This window comes from Pantherophis guttatus, chromosome 1 (genome assembly GCF_059756535.1).
Source record: "Pantherophis guttatus breed Tessera chromosome 1, ASM5975653v1, whole genome shotgun sequence".
NCBI classification, from domain to species: Eukaryota; Metazoa; Chordata; class Lepidosauria; order Squamata; family Colubridae; genus Pantherophis; species Pantherophis guttatus.
In genome coordinates this window covers 331,293,557-331,314,720 of record NC_142063.1, presented here as the reverse complement: position 1 = coordinate 331,314,720, position 21,164 = coordinate 331,293,557, and the positions used below count along the sequence as shown (strand labels likewise).

The following is a 21,164-nucleotide window of genomic DNA, read 5'->3' as shown; positions in this document are numbered from 1 at the left end:
GTATGCATGCCAGCCTTTCAGAACCACACAGGCAGTGGCTTTGCCTTGTGCAGCAGAAACCCAGCGGCTGCATAATTACCCATAACAGGGCCTGGAATTTTTTTTAAAAAACTGTCAAAAGCGGTTTGCTTTTCTCAGGGGCCCTCCAACCCAAACGCCCCCTCCTCTGCACCCAGTCCTAAAAGCCGGTTTTTCTGGCTGCTTCCCAGGGAAGCCGAGGTCACAAAATGAAAAGGTTTGCAAAGTGCCGTTCATCAAGGATTTAATTTAGTGCCGGGCGACCAGTGCCCACGTAACGCTGTTGGGTGACTCACCGCCACATAAGTGGTGAGTCAGACCCATTCAGAATTGTGCGGTGGTGTGTGTGTGTGTGTGTGTGTGTGTGTGTGTGTGTTTAAGGCTCCCTTTGTGTAAAGAAGGATTCTGCACAGATGGTGTCGTGTGGTAACCTTGTGTAATGGAATTTCCATGATACGTTCCCCATGGGAAGGGATATAACAGAGAGTGCCAAAATACCCATTTTTCCATCCAGCCCTTTTGGAGTGCAAAATCTAGAGATGCTAAAAGTATCGTTTGGCATTACTCAGCGCAGTATTTTCTGCACGTTCCACACGGCTTCCATACAGTTCGTGCTTTGAGGCCAAAAGCAGGGTGGTAGAATAACAGAATAACAGAGTTGGAAGGCACCTTGGAGGTCTTCTAGTCCAACCCTCTGCTCAGGCAGGAAACCCTATACCAGTGATGGCTAACCTTTTTGCCGTCACGTGCCAAAAGCGGGGGGGGGAGCGTGGGAGTGTCACATGCGTGTGTGCCCACACCCATAATTCAATGTGCCCCCACGCATGCGCACGTGAACCCTCTCCCGCAGGACTGTTTCCGGCCTCCGGAGGGCCTCGGGGGGAGGGGGAAGGCCGTTTTTGCTCTTCCCAGGCTCCTAGAAAGCTTCCGGAGCCTGGGGAGGGTGAAAAATGGGCCTGGAGGCCCTCTGGAGGCCGGAAACAGCCTGTTTCCCAACTTCTGGTGGGCCTGGAAGGCTGACCTAGGACAATACTCACATGACCACTGATATGGCTCTGTGTGCCATCTGTGGCACGCGTGCCATAGGTTTGCCATCACGGCCCTATACCCATGATGGCGAACCTATGAAGCACGTGCCACAAGGGGCGCATGGAGCCATATCTGTGGGCACGCAAGCGTTGCCCTAACTCAGCTCCAGCATGCATGCATACGTCATCCAGCTAATTTTTGGGCCTTTTGAGTTGACCGGAAATTGGGAAACGGGCAGTTTCTGGCCTCCGGGGAGGTGGGGAAGGCCGTTTTTGCCCTTCCCAGGCCTGCCGTGCCATTGTGTGCCAAAAGTGGGGGGACCGCAGGGTGTGTGTGTGTGTGTGTGGCATGTGCATGCACGGGGGGCGGTCACACTGAATTATGGGTTTCGGCACGCGGGTGCTCGACCCCCCATTTCTCCCCCCTCCCGCTTTTGGCACATGATGGCAAAAAGGTTAGCCATCACTGCCCTATACCATATTGTAAGGTCCCAAAATATACTTGAGTCACCAGAATGCCAAAGAGAGAGACTCAAGACGAGGCTTGCAGAAAGCAGATTTTATTTATGGCCAAAAACAAAATACTGGGTGGGACTATAATCAGAACATACAGATACAATGCATGTGAGGAGATAGCCACACCTTGGGGAAGGCATGGTGTCCTTTTTATACCCTCAGAGACATTAGCTTAGTACCCAATTCTGGCCTCCTAATTTAGGTTTGTGTATTCCTTGTTGCCCTGCAAAGGAATAGAAGCCTCCCAATTAGCTTTATCTCTTCCTTGTGCATTCCTTTGATCTCCCAATTGCTCATTTGGTCCCCTGGTTCTGCAAGGAAGGAGCTTATACAGATCAAAGGTGTAAGTTAGGGCTGAAGTGTAAATTATCCCTCGGATGATGACTGCAGTTCCAACTGAGATACGTACCATGCTCTTCACAAGAAAAAGAGGAAGAAGATTGATATGGGTTCAGATCAAATGGCAGGAACATATGTTTGACAAATACCAGATACATTATAGAGGCCTAATAACAGAATATGTTTGTTACAGGAGATAAAATATAAAGGCATAATATATGTGATACAAATACAAAGGCATATTTGTGTTACAGATATAAAGATACAATATATGTGTGTTATTCAAATACAAAGGCTATTACAGCAACCTAATGGTTACAGAATAACAAGTTTCTACTAATTCTAGTATACCAGTATATCATAATCTAGTATTATTTATTATATCCTTATTACTGTTTCCCTTCAATATCAAACAAATGGTTGTCAAATATCTTCTTAAAATCCTCCAGTGTTGGAGCACCCACAATTTCTGGAGGTAAGTCGTTCCACCGGTTAATTGTTCGAGCTATCAGGAAATTTCTCCTTAGTTCTAAGTTGCCAAACCTTTACTAGATACTAGCATTCAAATATTTATCAGATACTCACATTCAAACATTAAAAACTACTATACAGTATGTTAACTGGCAAATCCAGAATAAAAAACCTGCAACATCTAATTTGCAAGATTTAGAAACAGAATATTCTATTTAGAAGATCTGTGATGGATTTAACTCGCTTAAAACTGAAAGCAGCCCTGTAAATAATGGAAAAAGGAAAGGACCTTATTTCACCATGTGTGCTTCCATAAAAAATGTGGGGTGTTGTTAAAATTGTTGCTATTTTTTTTTTAATGGAACACCTCTGCCCTCTTAACATAGTAAATGATAATGGGGGGGAAACTTCCCATGTTCTGCAGCTTGCAGAATCAATGTTTCTGACATCGCCACAGCATTAGCCAGTGCTTATTTAAGGGAATGTTCAAACTGTTTCCCAAGCTGATTTTAGATCACAATAGAGAATAACAGCCTAGGAAAGTCACAAACTTCAGTTTAAAGTCTCTAATACAGTGTTTCTCAACCTTGGAAGCTTGAAGATGGGGGGACTTCAACTCCCAGAAACCCCCAGCCAGCGTTGCTGGCTGGGGGATTCTGGGAGTTGAAGTCCACCCCATCTTCAAGCTTCCAAGGTTGAGAAACACTGCTCTAATAGAAAATTGGATAGCTGAATGAACAATTTGTACTCAGAAAGAAAACCGGGACAAAACTTGTCTGTGAGGAATAGAAATAACAGACCAATATACTCTGGAGCAGCGTTTTCTCAATTTTAGCAGCTTTCAGATGAGTGGACTTCAATTCCCAGAATTCCCCAGCCAGCACATGCTCTATTGGTCTGTAATGCCTATTTTGCTTATGTGAGTAAAACGTAACCAGCATGAAAACTAGAATGAAGCTGATGCTTAATGAACAGTAGTTGCTCAAATGAAGACTCAAATCGAGTCCGACACAGGAAGTCCTTGACTTACAAATTGCAACCGTTTGTTTAATGGCTGTTCAAAGTTACAATGGCACTGAAAAAATGACTTGTGACCATTTTTCACATCGACAACTATTGCAGCATCCCCAGGCGTCAGGTGATTAAAATTCAGACGCCTGGCAACTACTTATGGTCACATGATCAAGGTTTGACTGCTTGGCAACTGGCGTGTATTTATGACAGCTGCACTGTCCCGGGGATGACATGATCGCCATTTTCATAAGCCGTGGTGGCACAATGGTTAGAATGCAGTATTGCGGGCTAATTCTGCCAACTGTTAGCAGTTCAATTCTGACTGGCTCAAGGTTGACTCAACCTTCCAGCCTTCCAATGTTGGTAAAATGAGGACTCCAGCTTGTTGAGGGCAGGATGCTGACTCTGTAAGCCACTTAGAGAGGGCTGTAAAGCACTGCGAAGCGATATATAAGTGCTATATTGCTATTTGTAACCTGGATATAATGGATGGAAACTGACCAAGGAGAGATTCAACCTAGAAATAAGAAGACATTTTCTGACAGTGAGAACAATCAAGCAATGGAACAGAAGTTGTCTTCGGAAGTTGTGGGAGCTTCCTCACCAGTGGTGGGTTGCCCCCATTTCGCACCGTTGCGAACCAGTAGTAAAGGTAAGTAGAACCCACCCCTGTTCCTCACTGGAGGCTTTCGAGAAGAGACTGGACTGCCGTCAGTCAGAAATGGGTAGTAGGGCAGAGGGTTGGACTAGATGACCTACAAGGTCCCTTCTGACTCTTGTTATTCTGTTATCTGTATTTAGGATGATTGCATTATCCCGGGGTCATGTCACCATCTTTTGTGACCTTCTGACAAGCAAAGTCAACGGGGAAGTCAGATTCACTTAACTGTTAACCAGCATGCCTTGAAGCGTCCGGGGGTCTGGAAGCTGGCATAAAAATTCATATATCGAAGAACATGCATGCCATTTGATAAGAGCCTGGTGGCGCAGCAGACTAATAGCCTGTTATTATCATCCAGCTGCCTGCAATTACTGCTAGTTCGAATCTCGCCAAGGCTCAAGGTTGACTCAGCCTTCCATCCTTTCTAAGGTAGGTAAATTGAGGACCCAGTTTGTGGGGGCAATAAGCTGACTTTGTATAAATATACAAAAGTATGAAGGCTATTGCTTAACGCATTGTAAGCCGCCCTGAGTCTCCGGAGAAGGGCGGCATATAAATCAAATTAAAACAAAAACAAAAAACGGGCCCTGCCTCACCAGTGAGTGCTTTTGCCTTAAGCTGCTCTTACCCCCCCCCCCATTTTCCATCCTCCCTCTCCCCAAACAGCTCTTCCCCTTTTTTTTCCAAAAGCCACTAAGCATCTCTCCTCTCTGCAGAGTTATTACGTTTCCCCACCTGTCTTTGAGTGGGCAGAAAACTCCAGCAGTGTGAAATCGGCAGCCTCCATTGCCAAGTCCTACTGTGCCTCTCCTGACTCCCCATCAAGGCAATAAGTGACAAAGCTGGAGGGTGCTGTGATGTAGTGATGGAATAAGGGAAGGGACCAATTTAATCCTGCCTAAACCTGCCTGGCTAGAGCCTGAGTAGTTTTTCCCCCCATTTTTTTTTTTTTTTTGCTTTCTTATCAGACTTTTACCTTCAGAGGTCATGTTGTACCCCTGGAACCTAATCACGAAACAATGAGACACTCTTGCTAAAATAGCCCAGCTTGGCAGCTTGACTCACCTACGCCGTGTGGACATCTGAGCCCTCTCTGCTCAGTCCTGTTTCTTGGCTGGAGAGAAATTTCTACAGCCTGATATTTATCAAAGGCCAAAAACGGGAAAAAAAACCACCCACTGTGTGGGCAGGTTAATCATGAACTCCTAGGAACAATATTAACCATCATTTCCTGACAGGTAGAAAGATAAATATTATTGTTAGATTAGATCTCATGTGCAGTGGTTATACAGGCAGGTAGTCCTTGTTTAACAACCACAATCAGGACTGGTTGCTAAGCAAAACCATGACTGCACTACAATCTTGCTTCAGTTTTCCTTTGCTTTACAGACCTGGTTACGGTTATAAATCTCCTTCCACTTATGACTGTATGACTGTATGACTGTAATTTTGTTGCTTGTATCATTTGTACCCTATGACTATCATTAAGTGTTGTACCTTATGATTCTTGATGAATATGTATCTTTTCTTTTATGTACACTGAGAGCATATGCACCAAGAGCCAGGAGCCCTGGTGGCGCAGCAGACTAAAGCACTGTTATTAACATCAGCTGCCTGCAATTACTGCAAGTTCAAATCTCACCAGGCTCACCAGGCTCAAGGTTGACTCAGCCTTCAAATCCTTTCTAAGGTAGGTAAAATGAGGACCTGCATTGTGGGGGCAATAAATTGACTTTGTATAAATATACAAAAGTATGAAGGCTATTGCTTAATGCATTGTAAGCCGCCCTGAGTCTCCGGAGAAGGGTGGCATATAAATAAATAAATAAATAAAAAGACAAATTCCTTGTGTGTCCAATCACACTTGGCCAATAAAAAAATTGAAAATTGAAAAGCAATATCACCCACCTTCTTAGATTTTGTTTTTCTTTTTTTAGGACCCCGTAATCCCTTTATTCGGAATGGAGTCAGGGCAACTGAATGGAACTGAGCGTTTACTGGCCGGTTGTCCTTCCTGATGCCTATTCATGCCTCCATCTGCTCTGAAATACTTTAGCCTTCATCTCCAAACCATTACACACTTACTACAAGCATCCCCTTGATATGTAGAAGGTATCTCCATATCAACGACTAGCGACTGAAATAGTATAGGGTTTTGTGCCTGAGCAGTGGGCTGGCTAGAAGACTTCCAAGGTCCCTTCCAAATCTGTTGTTCAGTCTCACTATTATTATATTACTCAGGCCAATAACAAAAGTAATAAAAATAAGTTTAATAACAAAATAACAAACTTGTTTGGAATGTTCACTGTGTCCTGGGAAATAATGCGTTTTTCCTTTGTTTCTATTGGCAGCTTCTATAAAAGAAAGTAGAACTGGATTGGGAAAATGCATACCTGTGCGCATACACACCAGTAAATCTTGGCTGTACACCACCCTGAGTCCTTCAGGAGAAGGGCGGTATACAAATTTAATAAACCTAAACCTAACCTAAACCTAAATCACATCGGAGCAAATGGCCTTTTATTATCTTTTGTCGGAATGACTTGGTTTGGTACTGGTTCGCTGGCTGCGCATGCGCCAAACAGTGCTGCATGCGCATGCACAGTGCATACCACACACACACTCTGCATGTGTGCACTTGCGCAGTACGTGCCAAAAGGAGGCTTGGGAAGATAAATAGAAGCGAGGGGAGGGGATCAGCTGTCGCGCGTGATTTAGCTTCGCTAGAAAGCAGGATTTCCTGCTTTCTAGCGAAGCTAAACTGTGCTGCACAGCTGATCACCCCCAGCTGTTCTACTTACCTTCCCAAGCCTCCTTTTGGTGCATGCTGCCCGCGCATGCATGCACAGTATGTACCAAAAGGAGGCTTGGGAAAGTAAGTAGAACAGCGCGAGGGAGGAATCAGCTGTGGCACGCGATTTTAGCTTTGCTAGAAAGCAGGATTTCCTGCTTTAGCGAAGCTAAACCCTGCTGCCCAGCTGATCATCGGAAGTATCAGTTCACCCAAACTGGTAGCTAATTACCGGTTCACCCAAATTGGTAGCTTATTTTTTTACTACCGGTTCGCCTGAACTGGTAGCTTTTTATTACCGGTTCGCCTGAACTGGTAGCTTTTTTTTACTACTGGTTTGCCTGAACCGGAGAGAACCAGTAGCATTTCACCACTGCTCAAAATTCGGTGTGCCTGGCTTTCTGGGGGTGAGGAAGGCACAACAGAAATGGCAAATATCCACTTTTGTCTGTGAAGGCCAGACGGTGCTAAGACACAATGGCATCTGTTTTGTGTAGGAGCAGAAACAGTGCCAACCAGTGGAGCTGTAACTCCTGTCAGTTTTGACCCAGCTCCTTCAGGGCCTCTTGACCTGGCAGGTGGATTAATCCTCATCTCCTCTTCCACCACTCCCAGGTGTCTCCCTCAACTTTACCAGCTGCAGCTGGTATTTTTGGTAAGAGAAGCAACCACAGACGATGTTCCCAAGATTTAACTTTCAAACGAGACTTAGGAAAGGCCTCCATGACCTGCTCTGCATGTTCGAGCACAGCACAAAATATACACCAACGTAGCTGGTGGCTCTTAATCCTTTGTCACGGTAGGATTTCCATCTGCCTGGAGTTTCAGCACTCGGTGTAGTTAACGCTGGAGAGACATGTAGGTTTTCCCACAACTTTTAAAATGTGGAAACACAAAAGCACACTCCTGACGACGTGCTCTTCCTCTTGTGAAGACACCCGCCAGCTAAAGAGGTCCCAATTTAATTCCTTGGCTAAGTGTGCAATAACTGCCCCAATAGTAAGGTGACCAATCGTCCTCCTTTAGGGAGGACAGTCCTTTGTAAGTTCCGTCCTCTCTTGAAAAGTCTCCTCCTACATGTCCTCCTTTCGATATTTGAAGACTAATCTGTAAATCTCTGTATTTGATCAATGCCGATCCGATCCGTTGCGTGTGATGTGAGGTATTTGTATTTGACATGACGATTCATCAAGGCTCGGTACAGTGCGGCGAGATGCGATTATGAGACACATGCGTTCCGCACAGGAGAATTGTTTTGAGAGAGTGCGCAGCGCGCAAGTGGCTTTGTTTACTTCTTACTGAAATATGACACGGCACACACGCACGCATTAGACTCACTTCTTTCTCAGTGAATATTCAATCATACACAGGTGAGCACAATAATTCACGTTTTATTAATTCATTATCTATTTAATAATTTCCAAATATGTATAATTTTATTTACAAGTTTATTCGCTTATGTTGTTGTTTCAGTTTTAATAATTAATTTTATTAATTCATAATGAATTTGCTTGCATCGTTCGTGTAGCTCTATATTTTATTTTTAATTTTAAAAATTAAAACTTTTAAAAAATGTCCTCCTCATTGCAGAAAAGTTGGTCACCTTACCAGGGGTGGGTTCTAAATTTTTTTACTACCGGTTCTGTGGCTTATTTTGTGGGTGTGGCTTAGAGGTCATGTGACTAGGTGGGCGTGGCTAGCTGGTTAGAGTCATTTCTGGAAGGTCGTTGCACTTATGACCAGTCCTCGCACTTACGACCCGACTCATTTGTTTGCTTTTAACACTGATCAGCTGTAGGATGGCCCTTTGAAGCCCCGCGGCAAGAGTTTAAACAGTTTTTTTCCCTCTAGTCATCAGCTGGGACTCAGGAGGCAGCAATAGATTGGGGGTGGGACCAAAAAAAGGTAAGAATAACGTGGGGGGGGTGGGGGAGTGGGAGGGCAGGGGTGGAGAACCGGTTCGGTGACGTTATATTGTCACCGCTACCGGCTCGGCCGAACTGGACCGAACCAGGAGGAACCCACCACTGCACCTTATCAATAGTCCATCTTGCCTGGGGTCAGAAGCTAAGCAGCCTTGCAGTGTCCCAAAGGTTTTTTTTTTTTTTTCAAGAGGCAACTGGACTTTCTGGTTTTTCTTTGAAGATGTTTCACTTCTCAACCAAGAAGCTTCTTCAGCTCTGACTGGATTGGTGGGGAATGGAAGGATTTATACTCCTTGCAGATAGCTGGTCATCTGCATCCTTTTAGCGGGTCGTTAAGATCACCTGAAGCTGAAGAAGCTTCTTGGATGAGAAGAGAAACATCTTCAAAGAAAAACCAGAAAGTTCAGTTGCCTCTTGAAAAAAAAAAATCACCCTTGGGACAACCGTGAGCTGAATGACTGTGAATCTCTACAGACAGTGGTTAGAATTTGGAGGGGAGATTTCCAGGGAATCCCAGGGCGGTGGTTAAATATAAAGAGCATCCTAAAAGAAGGCAAAGACGAATCCCCTTTTTGTGTTACTGCGGAAAAAAAGCTACAAAGATGTGACCATGATGTCACCATCAGCCAAGCTCTCCTTGTTTCTCTAATGTACATCTTAACAACTGAACTGTTCTCTGACTCAGAGTAAATTCCAATTTGGGGGAAATCTCTGACGTCTTTTTCATCCAGTCACAAAAACAGGAGGGAGTCGATGTCTGTACTTGAGCATCTTCTCTGTCCGATGCCGGTCATATCGCTATGGCACTAACTAGGAATCCCGGATAGGATTTACTGCAAAGCCCCTTTGAAGCATCGCAGGGTGGGTGTTGGGGCCCCCAGTGTAAGTGCTGATCGACTGGCACCTACAGTGAACACAGCAGCAGCCCCGGCATTCGCATTATGAATCTCACACCTACGTAGAGTGTGATGAACGTGCAAGAATCAGGGCTGGGGAGTGGCGGTTATGGAACAATTTCTACCTGGGCAAGACAGCAGATGCTTGTTCAGCTGCCTTGTTTGCTTGTAACCCATTTCTTACCAGTTTTCCTCCTCCTCGGAAGAGAAAATAAGGGCTAAGATTCCATCTGTTTATGCCTGTGCCCTTTATTCAATACAGAATAGAATAGAATAGAATAGAATAGAATAGAATAGAATAGAATAGAATAGAATAGAATAGCAGAGTTGGAAGGGACTTTGGAGGTCTTCTAGTCCAACCCCCTGCTTAGGCAGGAAACCTTATTCCAGGGGTGTCAAACTCGTGTCATCATGTGACGTATTGCTACGTATTTCCCCTTTGCTAAAGCGGGGGTGGGCGTGGCCAGTGGGTGATGCATCCGGCCTGCAGGCTTCAAGTTTGACACCCCTGCCCTATATCATTTCAGACAAATAGTTATCCAATCTCTTCTTAAAAACTCCCAGTGTTGGAGCACCCACAACTTCTGGTGGCAAGTTGTTCCACTGATTAATTGTTCTAACTGTCAGGAGATTTCTCCTTAGTTCTAGGTTGGTTCTCTTCTTGATTAGCTTTCATCCATTGCTTCTTGTTCTACCCTCAGGTGCTTTGGAGAATAGCTTGACTCCCTCTTCTTTGTGGCAGCCCCTGAGATATTGGAACACTGCTATCATGTCACCCCAGTCCTTCTTTCCGTTAAACTAGACATACTCAGTTTCTGCAACCGTTCTTCATACGTTTTATCCTCCAGTCTCCTAATCATCTTTGTTGCAAATGGGAATATGGGAATGGGAAGGATGAAGGAAGAAAAACATTGCCTGTATATGAGTCTATGGAGATTCTCAGTCATCCAGGTCATGGTTATCCCAAAGGTGCTTTTTTTGACCAGCAGTCTGCAAGAAATATAAATCCTTCCATTCCCTACCATCCAGCCAGAGCTGAAGAAGCTTCTTAGATGAGAAGCGAAATGTCTTCAAAGAAAAAACAAGGAAGTCCAGTTGCCTCCTGAAAAAAGCACCTTTGGGATTGCCACGTTGGCGCAATGGTTGGAGTGCAGTACTGCAGGCTACTTCTACTGACTGCCGGCTGACTGCAATTTGGCAGTTCAAATCTCACCAGGCTCAAGGTTTATTTATTTATTTATTTATTTGTTTAAATTTCTATCCCGCCCTTCTCCAAATAGGACTCCAAATAGGACTCAGGTTGACTCAGCCTTCCATCCTTCTGAGGTGGGTAAAATGAGGACCCAGATTGCTGGGGGCAATAGGCTGACTCTGTAAACCGCTTAGAGGGGGCTGTAAAGCACTGTAAAAGCGGTATATAAATCTAAGTGCTACTGCTATTGCCTGTGTATCTTCCTCTGTGCCCAGAGACAATTCAGAGTACCGCCCTTGACTTCGTATCAGTTTTTTGTTTAAAAATTTGCCCTTTACTGCCTCTAATCCTGCTTAATGGAATATTTCTTTGTATGCTTTTCCAGGGACATGCAGCTGTCCTAGCCTCACTCACACATGGGCAGGCAATGCAAGAATATCTGAATTGGAGAAATGTGTCAGCAATCTACCTAGTTCTGGGAATTTCCAGACTTCCCAATTGAACCTTCTGCTCTGTGTCCCAAAGGCGCCCTTTCAAAAATCAACTGGACTTTCTTTGTTTTTCGTTGGAGACGTTTTGCTTCTCATGCAAGAAGCTTCTTCAGTTCTGAAGGTAGATCTGGAAGAACTGAAGAAACTTCTTGGATGAGAAGGGAAACATCTTCAAGGGAAAACAAAGAAAGTCCAGTTGCCTTTTGAAAAAGGACCTTTGGAACGACTATGACCTGGATGACTGAGAATTTCCATGGAATTCTATCCTGTGATTTTCTGGTGGTCTATTGTCCAAGTTTGGCAATGCGTCAGTATTGGTTAGATCAGTGTTTCTCAACCTTGGTAGCTTGATGATGGGTGGACTTCAACTCCCAGAATTCTGGGAGTTGAAGTCCACCCATCTTCAAGCTTCCAAGGTTGAGAAACACTGGGTTAGATGTTTATTACATTACATTGTTATGTAAGCAGTCCTCAAATTAGAACCACAATTGGCATCAGAATTTTCATTGCTGAGCAAGATGGTTGTTAAGGGAGTTACGCTGGATTTTACAACTTTTTTGCTATGGTTGCTAAGCAAATCACCTCAGTTGTTAAGTGAATTGCATCATTGTTAAACAAACTCGGCTTCCCTTGTGGATTTTGCTTGTCAGAAGCATGCTGGGAAGGTCACATATAGTGATCACATGAACCCCGCCCCCCAGAATGATGCAACTGTACTACGGACATGTTGGTTGCCAAGCACTTGAATTTTGATGGGGATGCTACTATGGTCATAAGAGCAAGGACTAGTCTAGTGCTAAGTCACTTTTTTTTTGTGCCATTGTAACTTTGGCCACTAAATGGTTGTAAGGATTACCTAATGGCACAAGGGAGAAGACATTCAATAGTAATCCCCCCCACCTTTTTTAACAATGAAACAGTATTTTCAGGTAGTTTAAGAGATTGGAGGCTCATAGAAGGGAAATAGGAGGAAAATTCAACGTTACAAAGGGGTTATTGAATTATTCAGTATTCCAATATTCTGTTGTTCATTACCTTCCCCTTCCCCTTCTTCATTTCCCTTCCTTTCCGTCCTCTCTCTCCCTCTTCCTCTCCTTATCTCTGATAATGACCTATTACCTTCTAATGCATGAAGTCATCAAGGCATTAGAATCCCCCCTCCCTGTTTCTACCTACCCTTCCTCTTCCCCATCCTTTCCCTCCCCAGCCCACTCCATTTTTTCCTTCCCCTTCTTCATCTCCCACCCTTCCTTCCCTTCCTTCTTTCCTCTCCTCCCTCTCCCTCCTTCCCTTCCCTTCCCTTCCCTTCTCTTCCCTTCCCTCCCCTTTCTCTTTTACCTTTCCTTCTCTTCTTCCCATCCATACTCCTTCCCCTCCATGTCCCTTTGCCCCTGATCCAGGGGTTGGATTCTACCGGTTCAGACCAGTTCGGGCAAACCGGTAGCTCTGACAATCAGCTGTGAGCAAACTGCTTCACTCTGACAATCAGCTAGACTCACCCATCCGCCCTTGCACTTTACTTACCTTTATCTTCGCAGCTGATTAGCGTGGCAGAGCGGATTGTTGCCCTCAGCTGTTTTAATTCCCCAGCACTAATGCGGAAGGTGATTTTTCACTGAACTGCGCACACACAATCACTGAACCAGTTGTTAAACCGGAAGGTTCCCACCACTGCCCTGATCTTAATCCGGACTCTCAACTTCAACCTCCCTCTCAGCTTGTCCCTCAGCCTCAGCCTTTCACCCTCATCCCCGCCCTAAGCCTAACCCAAACTCTCACCCTCACTTACCCCTCTAAGAGTTGGCTACTAAAAGAGGGAAGCTTCCCCAGAGTCAAAGAGCCCCACTGAAGACCAACTCACCTCTGAGAAGGCATCTTCACTCTGATAACTGATAACCGACAGTAACTGACACTTTAGCCTGCATGGATGAAGTCATAAAACCACTAGAATCCCCAAGGAGATGACCAGCCTCCCTTATCCTCCTATCAAAGGTCACCTGCTCATCCACCTTTGTGACCTACATCCATGCCACACAATGTCTCTAGGAAGCTACCAAACCAATCACTAAAGCTGTCATTTTTTTGCATGGAAGCCATACTCTTTGGATGTGGCTTGTCTCTTGTTATAGAAGCTCCACTAAGCACTTCAGCACTGCTGAGCAGTTTAATATATTTGAGGGGCTGCCACAAAGAAGAGGGAGTCAAGCTATTCTCCAAAGCACCTGAAGGCAGACAAGAAGCAACGGGTGGAAACTGAACAAAGAGAGGCTTTGGGGTGGAGTTCCATCAGTACGCTGATGACACTCAGCTGTACATCTCCACCCCAGGCCATCCCAACGATGCCCTTGAAGTGATGTCCCGGTGCCTGGAGGCCGTGCGAATCTGGATGGGGAGTAACAGGCTTCGACTCAACCCTTCCAAGACCGAGTGGCTGTGGCTTCCGGTGTCTCAATATAGCCAGCTGGTGCCATCGCTGGCTATTGGGGGCGAGTTATTGGCCCCCACGGATAGGGCTCGCAACTTGGCCGTCCTCCTGGATGCACGGCTGTCTTTAGAAGAGCATATGACAGCCGTGGCCAGTGGGGCTTTTTATCAGGTCCGCTTGATTCGCCAGTTGCGTCCCTTTCTGGATCGGGACTCCTTACGCACAGTCACTCAGGCACTCGTCACTTCCCGCCTGGACTACTGCAATGCTCTCTACATGGGGCTCCCCTTGAGGAGCACCCGGAGGCTCCAACTGGTGCAGAATGCAGCCGCGCAGAGGGGGCGCTCCCATGTGACACTTCTCCTGCGTGAGCTGCATTGGCTTCCAGTTGTCTTCCGGGTGCGCTTCAAGGTGTTGGTTACCACCTTTAAAGCGCTCCATAGCATAGGACCTGGGTATTTGCAGGACCGCCTTCTGCCGCCGATAGCCTCCCACCGACCAGTACACGCCCACAGAGAGGGACTCCTCAGGGTGCCGTCAGCCAGGCAATGTCGGCTGGCGACTCCCAGGGGGAGGGCCTTCTCTGTGGCAGCTCCTGCCCTCTGAAACGATTTGCCCCCGGAGATACGAAGGATATCGGATCTCTGGGTCTTTCGCCGTACCCTGAAAACTTTTCTTTTCCATCAAGCAGGGCTGGCGTGAACCCCCTCCCCCTTTTTTAGTCTTTTTTAGTTTTTTAGTTTTAAATTGTCATTGGGTTTTAATTGAATTGTTTTAAATTGGGCCAGTTATGTAATTCTTTTAACAATTTTAAATTTTGTATTGGCATGTGTTTTAGTTCTGGCTGTTCACCGCTCTGAGTCCACTAGGAGAAGGGCGGTATTGAAACAAACAAACAAATAAATATATTATTTATTTATTTATTTATTGGTTCGATTTATATGCCGCCCTTTTCCGGAGACTCAGGGCAGCTTACAATGCATTAAGCAATAGCCTTCATACTTTTGTATATACCTGCTTAGTAGGGCTTTTGCCCCCCAAAACACTCAAGCGGTGTTCTTTTTTATACAAAGTCAGTTTATTGCCCCCAATCCAGGTCCTCATTTTACCTGCCTCGGAAGGATGGAAGGCTGAGTCAACCTTGAGCCTGGTGAGATTTGAACTTGCAGTAATTGCAGGCAGCTGGTGTTACTTAACAGTGCTTTAGTCTGCTGCGCCACCAAGGCTCATTGTGAAGATAAAACTTGAGTAATAAGGTCCATGAGCCTCCTTGACCAAACGTGCCCAACTTTTAGCCTCTGTGTTAAGTTGAGTGTTGGCTGAAAAAAAATATACGCAAAGTAATTCCCTGTGGACTGAACTGGGAGCTGATGTGAAAAGGACTCTCTAAGTGGGACTTAGGGCCTCTCTATCACTGAATCCTAGACTTGTAGAGTTGGAGGGGGCCACAAGATCATGTAGTCTAGCCAGGGGTGAAATCCAGGAGGTTCTAACAGATTCTGGAGAACCGGTAGCGGAAATTTTGAGTAGTTCGGAGAACCGGCAAATACCGCCTTTGGCTGGCCCCAGAGTGGGGTGGGAATGGAGATTTTGCAATATCCTTCCTCCAGGAGTGGGGAGGGAATGGGGATTTTGCAGTATCCTTCCTCTGCCATGCCCACCAAGCCACGCCCACAGAACCGGTAGTAAAAAAATTTGGATTTCACCACTGAGTCCAGCCCTCTACCAGGTGCAATAAAACCAATTTAAGTAGTTTTCCTAAGCGGGCCCCTTGGTTCCTAAACAGTAGTGATGATGATGATGATGATATCCAGTTGTGTCCAATTCTTGGCAATTCTATGGGCCAGGTTTCTCCACATCTTCTAATCTTGAATTGCTTCTTTTGAGTTTTTCTATGCTCTGGCTGGTGTCAGCTTTGAGGATGTCCAGCCACTCTGTTCTTTGGTGGCCTGGTTTCCTTTGACTGCTAATTCTTCCAGACATAATTGCTTTTTCCAGTGAGTTCCCCCACACGACAGGGCCAAAGTGAGAGAGATGCAGTTTTGCAATTTTTGCCTTCCGGTGACATGTCTGGTGTTATGCGTTTCAATACTTGCTTGTTACTCACCTTTGCTGTCCCAGGAATACGCAGGAGACTTCTCCAACCGATCATACATGCATCAGTTTTCATTTAAGGAATAGAAACTCATCAGGAGAGGCTCTGGTGGGTTAAGTCGTTGCTAAAAACTTACACAAGACAATTGTGCAATTAGGTGACATTTCCCCATCATTCTCCTCCTCCTTCCTTCGCAACTTGTTCCTGATCATCAAACTTCATTGTCTATGACCTCATCCGCTGACCAGAATTTAAAAATAGAAAGGAAAAAAAAAAATACCCAGCTAAAAATAGTGTCCAACCAACTTGGCAGCAGAGCTGTGTTTGAAAGAGGGTGGAAAGTGGGGGGGCGGAAGCAGCGAAGAGGAATCTCCTTTCAATTGAAATATTTTTGGAAGAGTTTTTTTTTTCCCATGGATCTTGTTAGGAAGGAAATCTATTTGCCTGTGGGATTTTTTTTTACTTCCTTTTCTTCCTCAAAGCTTCTTATTTTCTCATTGTTCTTTCCTTCCTTTGATAGCCCAAATGCCCAGGATAAAAAAAAATTATGGCTTTCTGTGTTTTGCCTTTAATTTCTTTTAATCCACTAACAGCAGTGCTTCTTTCTCGGTACAGTAGTTGTGCTGAAGACTTTGATTAAGGTTGTTTCTCTCTAACTGGATTTTTTTTTCTTGAGCCTAGATTGCTGGGGCCAGCAACCAAGAAGGAGAAATGTTGCTCCCCCACTTATGGCCTGAACCAGCAAGCAAACTACATTTCGAAAATGTTAATTCCAGAGAGTGATGCACATATGGCTTGCTGTAGTTTACTACCGGGGGTGGGCAGATTTTAGGCTTATGAGATCTTTTCTGCTAAAACCTAGAGATCCACCACCCAGGATTTGGTGCAAAAGGCAGGAATGTAACATTTTTAAAATGCTGAATCCACAGATTTGCTTCAAATACAAATACCATGTTTCCCCGAAAATAAGACCCTGTCTTATATTTTTTTGAACCCTGAAATAAGCGCTTGGCCTTATTGCCATGCACTCAAAAGCCCGATTGAGCTTATTATCAGGGGATGTCTTATTTTGGCGGGAAACAGGGTAGGTATTGATGTTCTTCATTAAAAAACCGTCTTCTCGCTAAACTCTCTCTCTTTTTCTTTATTTTTTCACCAAAAAGGGAGGAAAGAGGCAGTTCTCATTGTTATCATTAAAGAATAGTGTTGTAGGAAGTTAGCACCCAGCCCTTCCCTAGGAAAATGAGATATTTTAGGAAATATTAAAAGGGCAGAATATTTCTCCTAAAAGGGAGGTAGAAACTCACCCCCTCCCCCCCACCTTTGTCAATTGGCCATTAAGGCCTGGGCCAGTTTATTCTACATAACAAAGATCTACTTCCTTCAGGCAGAGCCATAATAGGAATTGCCCAAAATCCCTTCATTACATCATCACCCAGCAAGGCTCAACCAAGCCTGGGACATAGACAACCTATAAAATTACCTCTGCATGGCCCCATGGGAGTCTGACAACAAATCAGAATACAAGATCAAATTCAAAAGCCCAGAGAGGGCATAAAACCCAGGCACTCTCGGCATCTCTTCCCTTTTTCTGCCCAGGACCTCAAACCATGTGGTTTTAATGTCCACCATTCAAAACCATCTTTCCAAACAGCCACCATGTTTCAAGTGTCTTTCTCCACACTTGGAACTGAACCCAGAAGGAAATTTCTTCCAATAGTGTCAAAAATTCTTGTAAGAACAGTAAGTTTCTCAGAGTTCTGTCAGTAGATCTTGATTTTTGTTCTGCCATTCCCTGCCTTGTAAGCTGCCTTGCATCATTTTCATATCTGCATAAAATAATTTGTGTGTGGAAGAAGAAAGGAGCAGTGGTACCAAATGCAACCGATTTAGAGGAAGAGAAGGAGGAGGAGGAGAACGTTTCAAAACTGCCCTGGGAGATATTGAAGCATGCTTCAACATTCTAGTGACAACTGTTGTGTGCATAAATATACAAAATGAATTCAAGCAAAATAACCTGAAAAAGGCTTTCCTAAAAATATTTCAGGCAATATTTTTAATTGCCTTTCTCTCCCAGACTTATCAACACAAGCACAACATACAAATCCAAAGCTAAAAAAATTCCAATATATTTCTTAACCCTGAGATTTCTTTGTGGTCTCCTGTCCAAATACTAACCTGGTGTCAGGTTTGATTAGTATTTGGACAGGAGACCATTAGGAAATCTCAGGGTTAAGAAGGAGGTTGCTAAAACCTACCTTGAAAGACGGGGATGACAAATCACTTTTGTCCTATTGCTAGGAAAACTTGCATAGGTGGACATAAATCATTAGATTTATAATAAACATTTACTTTTATCTGCTCAGGTTTATTTGACATGCTCTATCCTGGGTACGTGAAGCAAGGCAGTAGATGTATTTATGGAACATAGCTAATCTGGTTACAATATTAATTGAGTTGCCCAATTCAATGAATCATAAGCTAACCAAATGGGATGCATTTGCACATGTGTGAGCATGCAGACACAAATACACAAACCCCTAATTTTAGCTTGCTGTTCAAATGTATTTGCTGGACATTTGTCAGACCTTTGTTAATCCTGTGTGAATATTTGCAGTGAATGTTGTGTGAATACTTTTCTCCACATAGAAAAAGCAGTGCATATTCACATAAGGGAAGTTCAATTTAGAAGGTTTTGGACATAAGATTGAAGAGAAGGGGAAAAAAACAAGAGCAAAATTGCTGGTGTCCTTTCCACGTTAAGAGAAGAGACAAGATGTTTCGTCTAAAAACAAGCAACGTAATCTAAAGAAATCAACACTCTATATTCCCTCTGAGACTGTCATTTAATCACACAGCCATACAGAGGGAATCATGCACTGAGTTCTTGAGGGATGCCAAGTGACTGAATTAAGCACACACACACACACACACAACTTGCTTCAGCACAGAAGGATAGAACCACTATGAATCTAGAATCTGTTTGGCCCATTATTCTATCCCTCTCTGTGACCTGATCTATTTATTTATCACAGTCAGGAATATGCCACATCTGCCAGGTAAATCAAAGCAGCCTGCCGTTATAATAAAACATAACATATGCCTGAATTTTACATTGCTAAGCAAAGCAGTCATTAAGCCTGTTATGCCTGATTTTTTAAAAACCTTTTTTTGCCCTGATGGTTAAGCGAATCATTGCAGTTGTTAAATGAATCCAGCTCCCTCCCCCTTGAATTTGCTTTTTAGAAGCCAGGTGGGAAGGTTGCAAATGTTTTATCACATGTCACTGGATGCCGTAGAAGTCTTAGTATATGTCAGTGCCTGAATTTTGATCACATGACATGGGGATGCTGGTATGGTTGGAAGTCCGAGGACCAAGTCGTAAGTCATTTTTTTCAGTGCGTTGTAACTTTGAACAGTCATTAAAAAAATGGTTGTAAAACAAGGACTCCTATATGAATGCAACAACACTCCACTATTTCTCTTGCAAATTGGTATTTGGAATGATATTGCCATGTTGTGATATCAGCCTAGACCCAGAACCGATTATAAGAAATGTGACTGATTTACAGCTTGACTTGGCTACTGGCTCATCTTCAAACATAGTGAGAAAGGAGAGCTACAGTTAGTCCTCACCTTACGACTACAATAGAGCCAGGGGTGAAATTCAGCAGGTTCTGACACGTTCTGGAGAACCGGTAGTGGAACTTTTGAGTTCAGAGAACCGGCAAATACTACCTCTGGCTGGCCCCAGAGTGGGATGGGAATGGAGATTTTGCAGTATCCTTCCCGAGCCATGCCCACCAAGCTACACCATGCCCACCAAGCCACGCCCACAGAACCGGTAGTAAAAAAAATGAATTTCACCACTGAATAGAGCCCAAAATTTCCATTGCTAAGCAAGGCAGTTTTTAATTGAGTTTTGCCCCATTTTATGACCTTTTTGTTAAGTGAATCGCTATAGTTGTTAAGTGAATCATGTGGTCGTTAAGCGAATCTGGGCTTCCCCCATTGACTTTGCCTGTTGGAAGTCAGCTTGGAAAGTTACTGTCACCAATAATGCCAGTTGCCAAGCGCCCAAATTTTGATCACACGTCCGTGTAGAGGCTGCAACAGTCGTGAAAACAATCCTAAATCACTTTTTTCAGTGCCACTGTAACTCTGAATGATTGCTTGTGTGTCCTACAAAGATTTGTATGACTCGTTTCTACAAATATATTCTTGGAAATAAGGATAAAAAAGACTGTACTGGGGGGGAAAAAAATAAAAGCAGCTGTTAATTACCATTACCATTTGCACAACCCTGGTATTTTAAAATCCCACCAAGTGTGCTAGAATCAGGGTGGATAAAAATCAATGATTTTTTAAAAAAAAAATAAAAAAAATCAGATTTTTTTTATTTAAATCGGATTTTTTTTATTTTTATCGAATTTATTTTAATAAAAAACTTTGGGGGTAAAAATCTATCGTAAGATAGTTTTCTATTTAAGATACATAAATAATTTAGTTTATTCAGCATGAAATGGAGCTTAGTTATGTAGCATGAGGCTGTATATTCTGCAACACTGGGACTATCGGTGAGTCAACAGTGGGTCAAAGGAGTAGCAGAGATGACAGTTGCTCTTTAAAAATTATGATTTAAATCGAGTTGATTTAAATCAAGCCTTTTTACTAGTGATTTAAATCATGATTTAAATCAACTCGATTTAAATCAAATCCACCCTGGCTAGAATAGTGTGGGTTTACTGAAGGGCATTGAAGTACATTAAGTGGTTATTTCTCCGCCAACAGCAGAGGGAGCTGCTGCTGTCCGTAATTCAGATTTAAAGAACTTTCTGTTAAATGGATAGATCCAGAGGGCTCTGTAAGACTTTTCCGACGATGATTCGTGCTTAATAATCACTTTCCTGTCGATCTATAATCCCCCCCACACACACATATCCTTCCAAACCTGATTGTATAAACAAGAGCTTGGTTAATGTTTCTGTTGTACAAGATTATACTAATATATGAATTTTAACGCTAGACAGAGACCCTGGTTGACAGTGGGTTTACGTGGATTGTGACAGCTGAAAAGGCCATATGCATTCCAGGCAAGCTTTCGGTGAGCAAATGCCAGACGTGCAGAGGCTGGGCTCATCGATGCATCCTGCTTGCTCTAGAGCAGACATTATGTTGAGGAGGGAAATGCACGTCACAGATCACAGAATAACAGAGTTGGAAGGGACCTTGGAGGTCTTCTAGTCTAACCCGCTGCTCAGGCAGGAACCCTATACCATTTCAGACAAGTGGTTGTTAAATC

At 43.9% G+C, this 21,164-nt stretch overlaps 1 long non-coding RNA gene across 1 annotated transcript; it reads right to left on the bottom strand.

Annotated features, from left to right (window-relative positions):
- Positions 1–1,590: 1,590 nt before the first annotated feature.
- Positions 1,591–20,241, bottom strand: LOC132712300 (uncharacterized). The gene is made up of 2 exons (XR_009622990.2): positions 13,204–20,241; positions 1,591–1,977 (listed from the first exon to the last, which is right to left on the bottom strand). It is a non-coding gene; the product is annotated as an uncharacterized LOC132712300 (long non-coding RNA).
- Between the last annotated feature and the right edge of the window lie 923 nt (positions 20,242–21,164).